This window comes from Oryctolagus cuniculus, chromosome 1 (assembly GCF_051225735.1).
Source record: "Oryctolagus cuniculus isolate XC-2025 breed Fujian yellow rabbit chromosome 1, ASM5122573v1, whole genome shotgun sequence".
Classification (NCBI taxonomy): Eukaryota; Metazoa; Chordata; class Mammalia; order Lagomorpha; family Leporidae; genus Oryctolagus; species Oryctolagus cuniculus.
Window position 1 is genome coordinate 197,238,265 of NC_142867.1, and position 18,951 is coordinate 197,257,215.

General features: G+C 47.9%; 1 protein-coding gene across 22 annotated transcripts in view; it reads right to left on the reverse strand.

The window, feature by feature from the left end:
• The window catches only part of UBAP2 (ubiquitin associated protein 2), a 112,891-nt gene extending 101,206 nt beyond the window's left edge, over window positions 1-11,685 (reverse strand). For 13 of the 22 annotated variants that reach the window (XM_089299843.1, XM_089299839.1, XM_070053388.2 and 10 more), the window contains exon 1: window positions 11,340-11,685. The gene's annotated coding sequence lies outside the window, so the exon portion shown is untranslated. The remainder of the gene's footprint in view (window positions 1-11,339) is intronic. The other 9 variants (XM_089299853.1, XM_070053384.2, XM_070053382.2 and 6 more) reach the window with 3 other exon arrangements.
• Window positions 11,686-18,951: the final 7,266 nt, after the last annotated feature.

The following is an 18,951-nucleotide window of genomic DNA, read 5'->3' on the forward strand; positions in this document are numbered from 1 at the left end:
TGAGCTCCAAGATAATAGCTGCACATTGTGAGTAACTGCACACTCAGTGGATAGAAGATCTCTGTGCGTCTGTGCCTGTCAGTCTCGCTGGCAGTTTTAGAATAAAGTTTTTTTTTAAAAAGATCCATTTATTTTTCTGAAAGGCAGAACTACAGAGAGAGAGAGAGAGAGAGACAGATCTTCCATCAGCTGGTTCACTCCCTAAATGGCCACAACAGCCAGTCTGTCGCTCCACTTCCAATCTAGCTCTCTGTTAACGCACTTGGGAAAGCAACAGACTTTGACCCAAATACCTGGGTCCCTGCCACCCATGTGGAAGACCCAGAAGAAGGTACAGACTCCTGACTCCAGAATGGCCCACCTCAGCAGTGGCAGCCATTTGGGAAATGAACCAGCAGATGAAGATCTCTTTTTCTGTATGTTTCTCTCACAGGCATCTTCGCTTTTCAAATAAATAATCTTAAAAAAAAAGTTGTATATCATAAATATTGTATGATTCTACTGTCATTTGTTAAGATAAGTGCTAAAAAAGTAAAATAACTGTAACAAAAAGCAAATTTTAAAAAATTATCCAGGGAGAAGCCAGCGCTGTGGCTCAGCAGGTTAATGCCCTGGCCTGAAGCGCCGGCATCCCATGAGGGTGCCGGTTCTAGTCCCGGCTTCTCCTCTTCCGATCTGGCTCTCTGCTGTGGCCTGGGAAAGCAGTAGAAGATGGCCCAAGTGCTTGGGCCCTGCACCCCATGGGAGACCAGGAGAAGTACCTGGCTCCTGCCATCGGATCAGCCCGGTGCGCCGGCCGCAGCGCGCTGGCTGCGGCGGCCATTGGAGGGTGAACCAACGGCAAAGGAAGACCTTTCTCTCTGTCTCTCTCTCTCACTGTCCACTCTGCCTGTCAAAAAATTAAAAATTAAAAAATAATAATAAAAATAAAATTTAAAAAAATCTCACTTTGTCTTTCTCTCTCTGTGTAATTCTGATTTTCAAACAAATGAATATCTTTAAACTAAAATAACCTCTTTTAAAAACCTGGGTCTGCATAACATTAACAGGATACACAAGATACTGTCTTTCCAAAAGCCTAAGTGTTCCACTCATCCTATAATTAGCAGTTTATTTAGCACTGGTGACAGTTATCTAAGTCACAGCAGTAGTTATATCTTGCTCATCCAATGACCTGACCAAAAATTATGTTTGATAAATAGCTGAGAAAATAATCACTTAAGAAATGAACCACCTGGGCCAGCACCATGGAGCAGCAGGTTACGCCACAGATTATGACCCTAGCATCCCATAAGGAAAGCTGGTTCAAGTCTTGGTTGCTATACTTCATACCCAACTCCCTACTGATGTTTCTGAGACTACAGCAGATGATGGCACAAGTGCCTGGGTCTCTGTCCCCCATGTACGAGGCATGGATGGAGTTCCTGGTTACTGGCTTTGTTCTGGTCCAGCCCTGGCTGCTGTAGCCAATTGAGGAGTAAACAGCAGATATAAGATCTCTTTCCCTGTCACTATGCCTTTCAAATAAATAAATCTATTATTCTACATATGAACTATTATTCAGCAGTATACTTCAGTGACAATATGTAAATCTTTAAAATCCTAATTAGATGAAAAACAAGGTTTTGAAATCTGTAGACAAGGGGCCAGCACTGTGGTATAGTAGGTAAAGCTGCCTCCTGCAGTGCTGGCATCCCATATGTAGCCAGTTTGAGTCCTGGCTACTCCACTTCCAATCCAACCGTGGCCTGGGAAAGTAGTGAAGGATGGCCTAAGTCCTTGGACCCTTGCACCCATGTGGAAGACCTGGAAGAAGCTTCCTGGCTCCTTGCTTCAGATAGTCCCAACCCCAGCTATTGCGGTCATTTGGGTTGTGAACCCAAATTGAAGACCGACCGACTTCCCTTCCTCCCTCCCTCCCTCTGCCTCTCTGTAACCCTGCCTTTCAAATAAAACAAGAAACCTTTTTTTAAAAAAATCTGTAAACAAAAAGGAAGTATCTGAATGATCTTTTTTTTTTTTTTTTGACAGGCAGAGTGGACAGTGAGAGAGAGAGACAGAGAAAGGTCTTCCTTTGCCGTTGGTTCACCCTCCAATGGTCGCCGCGGCCGGCGCGCTGCGGCCGGCGCACCGCGCTGATCCAATGGCAGGAGCCAGGAGCCAGGTGCTTATCCTGGTCTCCCATGGGGTGCAGGGCCCAAGCACCTGGGCCATCCTCCACTGCACTCCCGGGCCACAGCAGAGGGCTGGCCTGGAAGAGGGGCAACCGGGACAGAATCCGGCGCCCCGACCGGGACTAGAACCTGGTGTGCCGGCGCCGCTAGGCGGAGGATTAGCCTAGTGAGCCGCGGCGCCGGCCTGAATGATCATTTCTATCTTATCACTGATACCATATATACTATATTATTAAAGTACTCCAGATATGATGTTATTGTGATTTTTATGGCAACAGAAGCTCTCTATCCCATCAAGATACTTGCTAGGGAAATATTTAGCCATAAATAAAGATGTTTGTATTTTACATCCAAATCATTTAACCTCAAAATATGGTATAGTATATATCAAGGACACCCAATGTGACAAAGTGTTAAGTAGCAAATATGGATAAAAGGCATTTTACATGTTTTCTTTACTCTCCCGTCACTTTTTAGACTTGAAAAATCTTAAAAAGGTGGAGCGAAGCAAACAAAAGAAACAATCACAATACAAAAAGACAAACACGCAGGGGCCTGCACTGTGGCACAGTAACTTAAGCCTCCGCCTGCAGCACCAACATCCCATTTTGGGCACCAGTTTGTGGTCCCAGCTGCTCCTCTTCTGATCCAGCTCCCTGCTAATGTGCCTGCAAAAACAGCAGAAGATGGCTTAAGTCCCTGGGCCTCTGCAACCACATGGGAGATCTGGATGAAGCTCCTGGCTCTTGGCTTCAGCCTGGCCCAGCCTGGCCACTGCAGGCATTTGGGGAGTGAATTAGTACATGGAAGATCTCGCACTTTCCCTATCTAACTCTGCCTTTCAAATAAATAAAATAAATTTTTAAAAAAATAGAAATTGGACTCTGGTAAGGAGGAGGAAGCATTCACAAGGAGACAAGTACAATTTCTAACTGGAAAAACTGGGAATAAGACAAATATTCCTCAACAATAGAAAAGACAAACCAGGTGTAGCATATCCTTTCAATGGAATACAATATACTATTTACAGTGACTATTCAACATGGAAGAATCTCAAACATGCAGAACAGAAAAGCATCAGAAGACTCACACAATTACGCAAGACTGCACCAGAGGAGTGGGAAGCACGGCAGTGGAGCAGACGAAGCTGCTGCTTGAGACGCTGGCATCCTATAACACAGCCCCTGTTCAAGTCTTGGCTGGCTGTCCACTTCCAATCCAGTTCCCTACAAGTATGCTTGGGAAGGCAACAAATCACAACCCTAACACTTGCACCACTACTATCCATGTGGGAGACTCAGATGGAGTTCCTGACTCCTGGTTTTGGCCTGGCTCAGGTTGAGCCATTCCAGCTAACTGGGAAGTAAACTAGTGGATGGAAGATCTCTGTCTCTCCCTATCAATCCGCCCATCAAGCAAAAAAAAAAAATGAAATTGGACCCTATAAAACCATATACTACTTATGGATATACACTGGGCTATATATCATTCTTAAAAGGTGATAGCAGGGGGCTGGCGCTGTGGTGCAGAGGGTAAAGCCACCACCTGCAGTGCCAGCATCCCATATGGGTGCCAGGTTCAAGTCCTGACTGCTCCACTTCCAATCCAGCTCTTTGCCTAGCAAAAGCAGTAGAAGATGGCCCAAGTCCTTGGGCCCCTGAACCCACATGGGAGACCCAGAGGAAGCTCCTGGCTCCTGGCTTCGGATCGGCGCAGCTGTGGCCGCTGCAGCCATCTGGGGAGTGAATCAGTGGATGGAAACTCGCGTTCTCTCTCTCTCTCTCTCTGCCTCTCTCAAATAAATATATAAATATTAAAAAAAAAAAAGTAATAGCAAGCCCAAAACACAGGGCAATGGATACTTCTAGGAAAGAATACCTTACAAGATGGCATACACAGACGACTTACAGGTAGCAGTAACATTCTATTTCTTCATTTTTTTTTTTAAGATTTATTTATTGGGACCAGTGTTGTGCAGTGTTCAGTCACTGCTTGCAAAACAAGCAGCTCTTATCAGAATGCCAATTCAATCCCAGCTATACCACTTCTGACTCAGTTCCCTGCTAATGCGCATGGGAAGGCAGTAGAGGGAGAAATAAATACTTGAGCCCCTATCACCCATGTAGGAGACCCAGATGGAATTCCTGACTACTATGGCCATTTGCAGAGTACACCAAGAGATAGGAGATGAATCTATGTATCTATCTTCGGCTCCCTCCCCCTCCCAGCTTCCTTCTCTGTAGTTCTGCATTTTTTAAGATTTATTGGGTCCAGCGCTGTGGCTTAGCGGGTTAAGCCACTGCCGGCAGTGCCAGCATCCCATATAGGTGCCAGTTCGAGACCCGGCTGCTCCACTTCCGATTCAGCTCTCTACTACGGCCTGGGAAAGCAATACAAGATGGCCCAAGTCCTTGGGACCCCGCGCCTAGGTGGGAGACCCAAAGGAGGCTCCTAACTTTGGATTGGCACAACTCCGGCTGTGGTGGCCAGATGGGGAGTGAGCCAGCAGATGGAAGACCTCTCTCTCTGCATCTCCTTCTCTGTGTAACTCTGACTTTCAACTGAATAAATAAATCTTAAAAAAAAAAAAAAAGGCTTATTTAGGGCCCAGTGCTGTGGCTTAGTAGGCTAAGCTTCCACCTGTAGCACTGGCATGCCACATGGCCACCAGGGCTTCTGGATGCTCCTCTTCTGATCCAGCTCTCTGCTACGGCCTGGGAAAGCAGTGGAAGATGGCCCAAGTGCTACCTGCGTGGGAGACCTAGCAAAGCTCCTGGCTTCAGATGGCTCAGCTCTGGCCGTTGTGGCCATTTGGGGAGTGAACCAGCTGATGGAAGACTTTTCTCTGTCTCCCCCACCCTCCTTTGTCTGTAATTCTGCCTCTCAAAGAAATAAATAAAATCTTTTAAAAAATTATTTATTTCACGGTAGTTACAGAGAGGAGAGACAGATCTTCCATCCGCTGGTTCACTCCTCAAATGGCCTCAATGATCGAGACTGGGCCAGCCTGAAGCTTCCCCCAGGTCTCCCACATGGATGCAGGGGGCTCAAGAACCTGGGCCATATTCTGCTGCTTTCCCAGAGACATTAGCAGGGAGCTAGAACAGAAGTGGAGCAGCCAGGACTTAAACCAGCACCCAGATGAGAAGCCGAGCGCTGTGCTTAACCCACTACACCATAGTGCCGGCCCCAGTTTTAGCCTTCAGATACTGAGCCTTTCCCAGGCATATTAGCAGGAAGCTACATCAGAAGCAGAGTACCCAGGACTCAATCCCAGAAACTCAAGAGATGCAATGCAGGCAGCTTTACCTGCTATACCACAACACTTGCCCCAGTGTTTCTGAATAGAAGAAAAGGAATAGAAGGTGTGTGCACATGCACACACATACACCCCCAAAAAAAAAGACAACAAAGGAAAAAGAGTAAGAAGGAAAATGAAATGTATACAGAAAATTAAAGAAGGTTGATACTGGGCAAGGCATTGTGTAGCAGTGGGTTAAGCTTTTGTTCGGGACATCAACATTCCATTTGGAGTGCCTGATTCAAGTCCTGACTACCTCACTTCCAATGCAACTTCCTGCTAATGAGATCCTATATATACAGTGGTTGAGTTCCTGCCACCCACATGGGAGACCAGTCCTGGCTCCTGGTTTTAGCCTGGCCCACCCTAAGCTGTTGTGTGCATTTGGGCAGTCAAGCAGTGGATGGAAGATATCTCCCCTGCCCCCTCACTCCGTTTTTCAAATAAATAATCCTTTTTAAAGTTTATTTTTAAAAAGGCAGAGAGGTCGGGGCTGGCCTTATGGTACAGCAGGTCAAGCCAATGCTGGCATTGCACAAGAGCACCAGTTCAAGACCCGGCTGCTCCATGTGCCTGGGAAGGCAGCAGAAGTTGGCCCAAGTGCTTGAGCCCTGTACCCACATGGGAGACCCAGAAGATGCTCCAGGATCCTAGCTTCAGCCTAGCCTAGCACCAGCTGTCATGGCCACTGGGGAAATGAACCAGGGGATGGAAGATCCCCCCTCCCTGTCTCTCCTCCTAAAACTCTGCCTTTCAAATAAATTAAAAAAAAAAAAAAATCCTGGGCCGGCGCCGCGGCTCACTAGGCTAATCCTCCGCCTAGCGGCGCCGGCACACCAGGTTCTAGTCCTGGTCGGGGCGCCGGATTCTGTCCCGGTTGCCCCTCTTCCAGGCCAGCCCTCTGCTGTGGCCCGGGAGTGCAGTGGAGGATGGCCCAGGTGCTTGGGCCCTGCACCCCATGGGAGACCAGGAAAAGCACCTGGCTCCTGGCTCCTGCCATCGGATCAGCGCGGTGCGCCGGCCACAGCGCGCCGGCCACGGCGGCCATTGGAGGGTGAACCAACGGCAAAAGGAAGACCTTTCTCTCTGTCTCTCTCTCTCACTGTCCACTCTGCCTGTAAAAAATAAAAAATAAAAAAATTAAAAAAAAAAATCCTTAAAAGGGGGGGGGCCAGCGGGGAGAGTAACGCATTAAAAAACAAATTAAATTAAAAGCAATTAAAAAGTGTACCTATGACTGATTTGATAAGATTAAGATGACATGCAAAAAAAATTTGTGTAAGTAGTGAAAGTACTAGGCATTACTAGATTGTGTGCATGTACACACACACACACGCATATTTGTTGTAAATTTAAATAAGAAAGTTTCCAGGTAACATCTTACTTAAAAACAAGTCAGTAATGCTAAACCAGTAGCAAGAGACAAAGTTATAGCAAAAGATCTAAATTCAAATGAAATCTCTCTATAAATAATCTTTAAATTTTAAGTTTTAGATCCAAATATATATTTTATTAACTTTTAAAATTCCAAATGAAGAAAAATAAGTAACATACTCCTAACAATTTTGAAAAGTAAAGTATTTCCAAGTCTTAAATAAAAACAAACTCCTCCTTCCTGCAAGCCCCAATTCCAAATACTTAACTGGGTTCCAATTCAATTTAGCTCATTAAGGCCAGATCGAAAATGAGTTACCTGAAAACTGAAACTCACTTCAGTACACAGGCTCCTCTATCAGCCAGATATTTGTCACATACACTGTCTTCAAAGCCTATGCCGAAAAATTTCAAAACTAAAATTATTCCCTTCTTAAGAAAGCACAGGACACGGTGCCAGCATTGTGGCACAGTAGTTTAGGTTAAATCACTGCTTCCGACGCCAGCATCCCATGTTGGAGTGATGGTCTGAGATCCAGCTACTCCACTTCCCATCCAGCTAACTGTTAATACGCCTGGAAAGCAACAGCAGATGGCCCAAGTATCTGGGCCCCTACCACCTATGTGAGAGCCAGAGTGTGAGTTCCTGGCTCAACCTAGCCTGGTATTGGCTGTTGTGGCCATTTGGAGAGTGAACCAGTGGATGGAAGATCTCTGTCCCTCCTTTGTCATTCTACCTTCAAATAAATATTTTTTACAGGCAGAGTTAGAGAGTGAGAGAGAGAGACAGAGAGAAAGGTCTTCCTTCCGTTGATTCACCCCCCAAATGGCTACTACGGCCGGTGTGCTGCGCTGATCCAAAGCCAGGAGCCAGGTGCTTCTCCTGGTCTCCCATGCGGTGCAGGGGCCCAAGCACTTGGGCCATCCTACACTGCCTTCCCAGGCCACAGCAGAGAGCTGGACTGGAAGAGGAGCTACCAGGACAGAATCCGGCGCCCCGACCGGGACTAGAACCTGGGGTGCCAGTGCTGCAGGCGGAGGACTAGCCAAGTGAGCCGCGGCACCGGCCAATAATTTTTTTAAAGATTTATTTATTTGAGAGGCAGAGTTACACAGAGAGAGAACAAGAGACAGAGATCTTCCATCCACTAGTGCACTCCCTAAATGGCGGCAAGGACCGTGGCTGGGCCAGGCCAAAGGCAGGAGCTTCATTCAGGTCTCCCACATGGGTGCAGTGGTTCAAGCACTTGGGCCATCCTCCGCTGCCTTCCCAGACCATTAGCAGGGAGCTGGATCAGAAGTGGAGCAGCTGGGACTCTGAACAGCAGTCCTACAGGCTATGGCTTTAACCCACTGAGCCACAGTGGCAGGCCCCAAATAAATAAAACCAAAAAAAAAAAATCAGGACATGCACATCCTTGGGAGAAACATTTAAGAAATCTAAAAAAAGGAAATAAAAAAAGGGGAGGGGAGGGAAGAGAGGAGGGAAGGGAAGGGGAGGGGAGGGGAGGGGAGGGGAGGGGAAGGGAAGGGAAGGGAGGGGAGGGGAGAACACAGTTGTTAACAAACGGTGGGGGTAGGACCCTCCCTGCCGGCATTGTGGCATAGCTGGTAAAACTGCCGCCTGCAACGCCAGCATCCCTTTGTGCAGTGGTTTGTGTCCCAGCTGCTCCAATTCTGATCCATCTCTGCTAATGGCCCAAGTGTTTGAGCCCCTGTACCCACATGGGAGACCCAGATGAAACTCCTGGCTTCCACCTGGCTCAGCCGTCTGGTGGGGGGTGGGGGAGGAGTGAACCTGCAGATGGAATCTCTCTTCCTCTGTCTTTCCCTCTCTGTAGCCCTTACAAAATAAATAATTTTTTAAAAAACTATAAAATACTAGCATAAGCAGTTGACACTGTAAATATCAAAATCAACTTGATATATTTGGCTGACTTCAAAAAGATAAAAAGGTTGGGTCAAAATTCTTACAATCTACCACCTGCTCACAAGGTGCTATTCCCTACAAGTCTTCCCTCTCTTTGCCTACCTTTTTATTTTGTATCTCTACTCTCATTTTTGGAAAAAAGGCAACAAAATCAGTTACTGGGGCAGGCGCTGTGATGCACTGCCTGGGATGCGGGCATCCCCCGTGGGCACTGGTTCGTGTCCCTGCTGCTCCACTTCCAATCCAGCTTAACGTTAGTGCGCCTGAGAAAGCAGTGGAGGATGGCCCAAGTACTTGGGCCCCTGCCTCTCACATAGGAGACCTGGATGGAATTCCAGGCATCCAGCCCTGGCCATTGCAGCCATTTGGGGAGTGAACCAAGGCATTTCTCTAACTCTGCCTTTCAAATAAATAAATCTTAAAAAAAAAAAAAAAAAATCAGCAGTTAAGATCAATCAGAGATCTACCACCTCACCAGTCAGCACTGGGGGTACCCTAACACTCAGCTTTTCAGGACATTCCATTTACTCAAATTAACTAAGAGCTAACTGATTTTTGCTGACATACAGGTTACCTCACAGGGAGAAATAAACATATTTGTCCAAGAACACAAGAACTTCACAAACTGGGAGTTCATGCAGACTGCAATCAACACTCAAGGCTAAGACTTTAAAAGTAAAGGCTTCACTTTGGACCACCTGAAACCTCCAGGACAAGTTTGTACTTTCCACATATATTTTATGCTTAAAGGGACTGAAGCAGTGACCAGATCCCATCAAAACACAAGTGCATTTTGAAATAAATCCCTTCTTGTCCCAGGTTCACAAGAGACACTCCCAGTGAGCAGTGTACAGGCTGCACCAATTACCAGGAAAGGAAAGCAGAGATGTTATTGTTGCTTCAGTATAACTCTTTGTGACTGCCGATGGTCCAGCCTACATTTAAGAGAGGACAGAGGAAACCAGAGCAGCAGGAAACAGCCAGAGAGGCAATTATCACAACCCTTCCCCACGGCTTCATTCTCTCCCAACTTCCAGCCACATTTCAATCACAACAAAACCTCCCTTCTCGGAAACATTTCATAATTACTGAGGGGCAGAGGGGCACAGGCTTCCTCAGAGGAAGCAAACTGAGGAAATCAGAGCTGTGGGAAACAAGCAGCACAGGAGGGAGGAAAAATCTCTCATTACACGTGTGAATCAGCCCAAGTAGGAAAAACCAGACCACACCGGCAGCCATCGCCTTTACCTAAAAGCCTCCACAGCAAGAGAAATATGACCTGACCTACGGGCCCTGCTGGCAGGTGTACTGCAAGACCCCATGGCCTCCAGGGAGTGGATTTTATTCTCTTTCCTTAGATGGGGACCATACCAATGTACCCACCCAACATCTAAGATACAAAAAGAGCTTAACTATGATGTTCATCTTCCCTCCACCTTCACTTGACAAACTGACACTAAAAAACACTGCACAATTCACAGCAGTGAGTGCCTACCCCTTGGTTCAAAGAGTGCAACCACTGTGGAAAAGAAAATAGAGCCATTTTCACCCAAAGTTAACTATATGCCCTTCAAATAAAAGATGATCTTTGGCTATCTCACCGAGATCTTAAAAAGCTCTCGCCTATTTGGAAACACAGGTGCTGGAGAAAGCCAGCAAGCCTGAATACCAGAGCATATACCTTGTATATGCAGTAGAAACAATATCCAAAGAGGTAGCAGTAAACTACAGGATTATGCCAAACAGGAAGTAACAGGAATGACGATGGAATCAACCTCCAGAGAGAACATACGACTAGAGTGGCAACAGTTGAGATGCCTGGGCAACCAACTAGATCGAAAACTCGGGGGAGAAAGTAGGAAGCTAAGTGGCAACGTGATTCAGAAGCGAAGAAAACTGAGCTGTAACGCAGCCACGAACGAATGACATTCTGACTACATAGCACAGTGCTTTACAGTTCACAAAGCGCTCTCGAAGCGACATGAAATCAGCGGCGACACAACCCGACGACGGAACAGTGAGGAGGAAAACGCGGTCCCAGCTGAGACCAGAGCCCTCCAGAAGGAAAAGCAAGTCCGGTTTCGGATAAGCCGGGGACGAGCTGGAGAGCGCAGAAGTTGGTCTCCAAGAGCACCAGTCCCAGGACTGGCGTCGGCCGGGCAGACGGAAGGGTGGTCAGGACGGGAGCGACAGCGTGGCGGGGGAGCTCGGCCGGGCAGACTGGGACCGAGGTGAGAGAAAACCACACCCTCCCGGACAGAAACCCGAGGGGGGAGGGGAAGGCGCCCCCTGAGGCTGGGTGGGGCCGGCGGACGACAGCGGGGAAGGCAGGAAGGAGCACAGGGCAAGCCGAGGGGGGCAGGAAGGAGTGAGCCCAGGCCTGGACAGACTAAGGAAGCGTGAAGCCAGCGAGGAAAGCTTGGCCCCGTCCCCATGGGTGGGCGATAGGGCAGTCTGCAGGAGTTGGGAGGTTCGAAACGCTGAACCCAGAACCAGAAAGCACACAGCGCAGCACTCAAGGCTCTGGAGGAGGGAGGGAGGGGGAGAGGGTGACAATTACCGCTGCTATTCCCGCTGGACTCGGGACTCGCCGCCGCCGCCGCCGCTCGTTACCTGCCAATGTGCCTCTTACAAAGCGGCGGCGGCGGCAGAGGCGGCCCGGCCCGTCACGTGACCTTCACGTCACCCGAGGAGGAGGAGCTACTAAGCGTCGCTCGCGCAAGGTTCCCAGCCTGCCCAGGGAGCGCGCCGCATCCCAAACAGGCGAGGTCGGCAGGGCAAAGGCGGAGGGAGACAGTGGAAGGAGCAAATAAAGGACACTTTATGGCATCCTGGCATTTCCCATCTAGGGGTGATCAGGGGCGTATTCGCCACCACACCCAAAGTACCCACAACTGCAGCTCATTGTCGCTCTGTGATGACCTCACAAGCTCTACCCTTGCGGCCGCCTTCCTATCGTCACGTGATGCGGTCCAACCACTCAAGGCAAGCCTGGTTTCCCAAATGTTGCGCGAGGAACTACGACTCCCAGCATGCTGCGTAACAGAGGCAGCCACTACCGCAGCCTCTCCCCCGCACAGACGCAACGCCGGTGACTTTAGTGCGGCGGCAAGGCCCGGAAGGCAAGCGGACACGGTTACTTTCTGGGACTAACTCCACTGGGTACCTGCTGCCTGCTGGCGGGGCGCAGCTCCTGCTGGGAGGTGTAGTCCGGGCAGGCGGTGGGAGGGTTCCACTACCACGTTACGGGGCTCGCGCTGCGCCCCGCCCCGCCCCATGCGCGGGAAAACACCAACGGCTCGCAGCGGCATCCGCGGCACGGAGAACCTCCGCCAGACGGAAGGGCCTTTCCACTTGAGTCGCGTTCAATGTGGGTCGAGTTAGGGATTCCCGAGCCCCTTCTGCTGTCAGCCGGTTATACAGCCATTTTTATCGTATCATATATAATCAACCCCTTGAGGCTGGGGTTGGCCCGGTTTTGAAGATAAGGAGATAGGCTTAGGGAGTTTCCTGGCAGAGGAGACCCAGATCAGGTTTTCTATCTCGGAAAATTGTAGTGACCCACCTTTCGAGATGACCTGTTATTTACATCAGGAATTAAGCGTAAGTGAGATAATGGTTTCTAATGGCATTACAATGTCCTAGAGATTAAAGTGTTTCACCATTTACTCACCTGTTCGGCCTAGTAAGGTAGTATCCCAAGCTAATGAGACACGGACTTGGGATTTTGGTGGGCTTTACCCTTATTTGAGCTTTCCCTCTGTGGTTACACCATTTAACTGGATTGGACAAAACCAAGTGATATTAAGTAAAATATCAGTTTGGCAAATAGAAAATTCACCATAAATATTAGTAATGTTTTTTTTTCCCACCCTGTTTGTACCCTTTGGGCCCAAGAGGTTTAAGTAGATAGGAAATGAGCTTATGCTGAGCTTAGTGTAGGGCACTAAGCTAATTACTAACTTGCTGGTTACTAATAGACTCCTACGTTAAATTACTGGGTGTCAAACAATTGGAACCTTCAACAGTCCTGCCCAGTACAAGGGGAGCCTTTGTTACTGGTCTGCAATCAAAGAATGCTCAGGTTGTGCCTTTAACAAATAGAACTCACCATTGTGACCATTCCTGTGCAAATGTATCTTATCTCTGCATTTTCTGCAGGGAGCTCTGAATGTATCTGTTCTGTTCCTTCTTCCTCCTCTTTGTATACTGCTTTATGGAAATGTGTGGGAGCCTCAAAGATAAAAAACCACCCTTGAGAGTCAGAGACTTAATGAACAGGATTCTGAAAGGCTATGTATGAAAATCAGGTATGGCAGTGGCTGGCTCTGAAAGGTGGGAGAGATTTGTGCTTGAGGATGCTGGTGAGCAGGGTCTATAGTCCAATTGTTTGCTTTTTTTTTTTTTTACTTGGAGAAAGTGCTGGTATCTTACTAATTAAAGATTAACTTCAAGGGAGCCCAGAGACCATGTATGAGCTCTGTGACCTTGCACAAGCTGTTAGCGTTTCTCCAGGTCTCAAATTTCTCCTTCTGACTATATTCATATTCAAAAAAATCTGCCTTTCTGTGCAAGTCACACTGTGTTTGGTGTTTTTATTATCATTTATCAAGGAAGAAGTCCTACCTGCAACCTGTGATCAGAGAAAATAAGAGTATCAAAGCCCTAAAACCTCACCAATTACAGTTACGACATGGATACAATAGAACTAGCCTCTTCAAATAGTCCACTCCACCCCTCCAGGAATTGCATGCCCCTCTTGTACCCATACTGCCTCAGAAACTAATTTGACTTCTGGGCACTGCAAAAGACATCTCCATCACTTTTACAAGTTTTTCTTAAGTCATCTTGCCCAGACTGAAGTGAGAGCACAATGGGGAAATTCTCAGAAGTCTGGCTCTAGAAGTCTGTACACATGGGAAGCAATAAATTATATCAGTGAAATCAGTCATTGTTAGATGAACTCATCCTCAGAAACAATTGGTGGCTCAGAAACAACCAAGGCATGTAAACTCCAGAATTTTCATAACCTAGATAAAGCTAATCACAGTTGCAGTCTTATCTTCACACTTAACAGTAAAGGAAATTATAATCAAATGTATTAAATCCTGCCTGAAAGATGTAATATCTGAAAGGTAGTAATCTGTATACAATCTTTTAAGTGAACATTAAGAAGCAAAAATATGGGCCGGCACTGTGGTATAACGGGTTAAGCCACCGCCTACAGTGCCAGCATCCCATATGGGCACCTGTTCAAGTCCCAACTGCTCCATGTCCAATCCAGCTCTCTGTTATGACCAGGGAAAGCAGTGGAGGATGGCCCCTGCACCCACATGGGAGATCAGGAAGAAGCTCCTGGCTCCTGGCTTTGCAGCAGCCATTTGGGAAGTGAACCAGTGAATAGAAGATCAATCTTTCTCTGACTCTCCCTCTCATACTCTGCCTTTCAAATAAATCTTTAAAAAAAAAGAAAATGTACACTGTATAGAGAAAAGGGTAGCCTGATGTGTATGTGGAATGTTCTAGTCCCCTTCATAGATATCTGCCTTAGCACATAGAGAAGGGTATTCTATGCCTAGGATAAATATTACCCAAGTTTCTCTGATCTATGTTCCGTGTTATTAAGCAACCTTCAAATTCTGCTTAGAGGGGCCGACGCTGTGGCGTACCAGGTAAAGCTGTAGCCAGAAGTGCCGGCATCCCATATGGGTGCTGGCTCGAGTCCCAGCTGCTCCACTTAGATCCAGCCCCCTGCTATGGCCTGGGAAAGCTGTAGAAGATGGCCCAAGTCCTTGGGCCCTGCACTCGCATGGGAGACCTGGAAGAAGCTCCTGGCTCCTGGATTTGGAACGGCACAGCTCCAGCCGTTGTGGCCAATTGGGGAATGAACCAGTGGATGGAACAACTCACTCTCTCTCTCTCTCTCTCTCTCTCTCTCTGTCTTTCCTTCTCTCTGTATGTAACTCTCAAATAAATAGATAAATCTTTAAAAAAAATTTCTGATTAGTTTGGTTTCGGGTTATGGATCTCCTCTAGAGAGGTAACCTGAGAAATGTATTTATTTTACTTGATCAAAAATTAATACACAATAACAATTTGGAATACACCATCAGTTTCTGAAGTATACTGGCCTTTGAATGCAGTAAACAATGCAATTCCCATTGTGTGAGGCCTGTTAAACTGTTAAAAACAGCCAAAAACAAAAACTTCTTTAGTAAAACTGTAGTATCTCATTTTCCTTTTCTTAAGATTTATTTATTAGGCCGGTGCCGCGGCTCACTAGGCTAATCCTCCGCCTTGTGGCACCGGCACACCGGGTTCTAGTCCCGGTCGGGGTGCCGGATTCTGTCCCGGTTGCCCCTCTTCCAGGCCAGCTCTCTGCTATGGCCCAGGAGTGCAGTGGAGGATGGCCCAAGTGCTTGGGCCCTGCACCCCATGGGAGACCAGGAGAAGCACCTGGCTCCTGCCATCAGATCAGCGCGGTGCGCCGGCCGTGGCGGCCATTGGAGGGTGAACCAACGGCAAAGGAAGACCTTTCTCTCTGTCTCTCTCTCTCACTGTCCACTCTGCCTGTCAAAAAAAAATAAATAAATAAAAAAGATTTATTTATTATTTGAACGAGTTACAGAGAGGGAGAGGCAGAGAGATCATCCACCTGCTGGTTTACTCCCTAGATGGCCACAATGGCCAGAGCTGGGCTAAGCTGAAACAGGGACCTTCATGCAGGTCTCCCACGTGGGTGCAGGGGCCCAAACACTTGGGCCATCTTCTGTTCTTTTCCCAGGCCATTAGCAGAGAGGCTGGAAGTGGAGCTGGAGTCACAGGTAGTGTCTTCACCCATTCTACAATGCCGCCCCTCATGCCTCATTTTTCTTTTTAAAGACTTTTTTTTTTAAGATTTATTTATTTATTTGAAAGAATTATACAGAGCGAGGAGAGGCAGAGAGAGAAAGAGAGGGAGATCTTCCATCCGCTGGTTCACTCCCCAATTGGCTGCAATGGCTGGAGCTGTGTAATCCGAAGCCAGGAGCCAGGAGCTTCTTCCAGGTCTCCCAGGCAGGTGCAGGGGCCCAAGGACTTGGGCCATCTTCTACTGCTTTCCCAGGCCATAGCAGAGAGCTGGATCAGAAGAGGAACAGCCAGGACTTGAAGCAGCACACATATAGGATGCCAGCTCTTAGGGCCAGGCCATTAACCAGCTGTGCCATAGTGCTGGCCCCTAAAGACTTTTTTTTTTGTTTAATATTTATTTTATTTATTTGAAAGAGTTAACAGAGAGAGGTAGAGACAGAGAGAGAGAGGTCTTCCATCAGCTGATTCACTCCCCAAATGGCTTGAACAGTCAGAGGTAAGCTAATCTGAAGCCAGGAGCCAGGAGCTTCTTCTAGTTCTCCCTCGTGGATGTGGGGGCCCAAAGACTTGGGCCATACTCCACTGCTTTCCCAGGCATATTAGCAGGGAGCTGGATCAGAAGTGGAGCAACCAGGCCTCACAAGTGCCCATATGGGATGCTGGTACTGCAGGCCAGGGCTTTAACCTGCTGCACCACAGCGCCAGCCCCATCATGCCTTATTTTTCTAAAGTCTAGCAAGTTTCCTTCCACCTCTACCTGTTAATAACTTGTCCTGGAGTAGGTATTTAGTGTAGCACTTTAGTCACTGCTTGTGATGTCTCCATGCCATATTGGAAGGCCAGTGAGTCCTACCTCCTCTGCTTCAGATCCAGCTTCCTGAATACGTGCCCCATCGAAGGCAGCAGTGAGGGTTCATACATATACTTGGGTCCCTGCCACCCAGGAGGAGCCTCTGATACAGATCTGGTTTCCTGGTCTCACCTGGGCCCAGCCTTTGCAGTTTCAGGCATTTGGGGAGTAAACCAGAAGATGGAACATTCTCTGTCAATTCCGTCTCCATCTCTCTCTCCATCTCTCTCTCTCCCATTCACATGTTCACATGAAATGAAAATAAAATTTTTAAGATATATTTATTATTTGAAAGAGTTACAGAGAGAGGGAGAGAGAGCAAAAGGTCCGTCCGCTGGTTCACTCCCCAAATGCCGCAACAGCCAGGGCTGGCCAGGCTTGGGCCAGGTGAAGCCAGGAGCCAGGAATTCATCCAGGTCTCCCACATGGGTAGCAGGGGCCCAAGGACTTGGGTTGTCTTACGCTGCTTTCCCAGGAACATCAGCAGGTAGCTGTAATGGAAGTGGAGCAGCCAGGACTCGAACCAGTGACCACATGGCATGCCGTCACCACAGGCAGTGGCTTTACCCACTACACCACAGTGCCAGCCCCAATAAGTAAGTTTTTTGTTTTGTTTTGTTTTGTTTTGTTTTGTTTTGTTTTTTGACAGGCAGAGTTAGACAGTGAGAGAGAGAGAGACAGAGAGAAAGGTCTTCCTTCCGTTGGTTCACTCCCAAAATGGCCGCTACGGCCGGCGCGCTGTGCTGATCCGAAGCCAGGAGCCAGGTGCTTCCTCCCTGTCTCCATACGGGTACAGGGCCCAAGAACCTGGGCCATCCTGCACTGTGTTCCCAGGCCATAGCAGAGAGCTGGACTGGAAGAGGAGCAACCGGGACAGGTCCGGCTCCCCAACGGGGACTAGAACCCGGAGTACTGGCGCCGCAGGTGGAGGATTAGCCTAGTGAGCCGCGGCACCGGCCAGTAAGATTTTTTTTTTTAAGATTTATTTTATTTATTTGAAAGACAGTTACAGAGAGAGGTAGAGATAGAGAGGTCTTCCATCACTGGTTCACTCCCCAAATGGCTGCAACAGCTGGAGCTTCTTCTGGGTCCCCCATGTGGGTGCAGGGGCCCAAGGATTTGGGCCATCTTCTACTGCTTTCCCAGACTGTAGCATAGAGCTGGATTGGAAGTGGAACAGCCGGGTGTCAAACTGGTGCCCATACAGGATGCTGGCACTTCAGGCCAGGGCGTTTATCCGCTGTACCACAGCACCGGCCCATGGCTGCTCCACTTTCAATCCAGCTCTCTGCTATGGCCTGGGAAAGCAGTAGAAGATGGCCCAAGTCCTTGGGCCCCTGCACCCATGTGCAGGGAGTTCTAGAAGAAGCTCCTGGCTTCTGGCTTCCAGTCAGCCCAGCTCTGGCTAATGCGGCCATTTCGGGAGTGAACCAGCAAATGGAAGACCTCTCTCTCTACCTTTGCCTCTCTGTAATTCTGCCTTTCAGATAAACAGATCTTTTAAAAATAATAATAAAAATGTCCTGTCTAAGCCTATTATTTATCTACATAAAGGAGCTGAATTTACTTTGACATTGTCAAATTCATGCAAGAAAATGTGCATCAAAGTCCTCAGAAAATAATTTAAAAAAAAAAGTATTCCAGGGGCCGGCACTGTGGTGTAGCAGGTAAAGCTGCTGTCTGCAGTGCCAGCATCCCATGTAGGTGCCAGTTCAAGTCCCAGCTGCTCCACTTCCAATCCAGCTCTCTGCTGATGTGCCTGGGAAAGCGGTGGAAGATGGCCCAAGTCCTTGGGTACCTGCACCCACATAGGAGACTGTAAGAAGCTCCTAGTTCCTGACTTTGGCCTGCCCAATGTGGCCATCTGGGGAGTGAACAAGCAGATGAAAGGTATCTCTCTCTCTTTCTCTCCCTGACCCTCCCCTACCTCTGCCTCTGCCTCTGCCTCTCTGTAACTCTGCCTTTCAAATAAATAAATAAATCTTTAAAAAAATTATTCCAAGAACTTCATCTGGTTATACCAGTGCTTATGTAGTCCTAGTCAGTGGTTAAGCTTTAGGTTCTAGGGGAAACGTAGATTATAGAATAAGTCAGCAAACTGCAAACCGTGGACCAAATATAGCCTACCCTGTTGTTTTTGGTTTTTTAAGATTTACTTTTAACATGTATTTGAAATGTAGAGTTACAGGGAGACACAGAGACAGATCTTCCACTCACTGGTTTGCTCCCCAAATGGTCACAAAGACTAGAGCTAGGCTAAGTTGAAGACAGGAGCCTAAAACTCCATCCAGGTCTCCTACCTGGGTAGAGTGGCCCAAGCACTTGGGCCATCTCCCTCTACTTTCCCAGGTGTATTAGCAGGAAGCTAGATTGGAAGTGGAGCAGCCTGGACTCAAACTGGTGCTCATATGGGATTCTAGCATCCTAGGTGGCACTACACCACACCACATGCCACACCCATTTTTGTTTT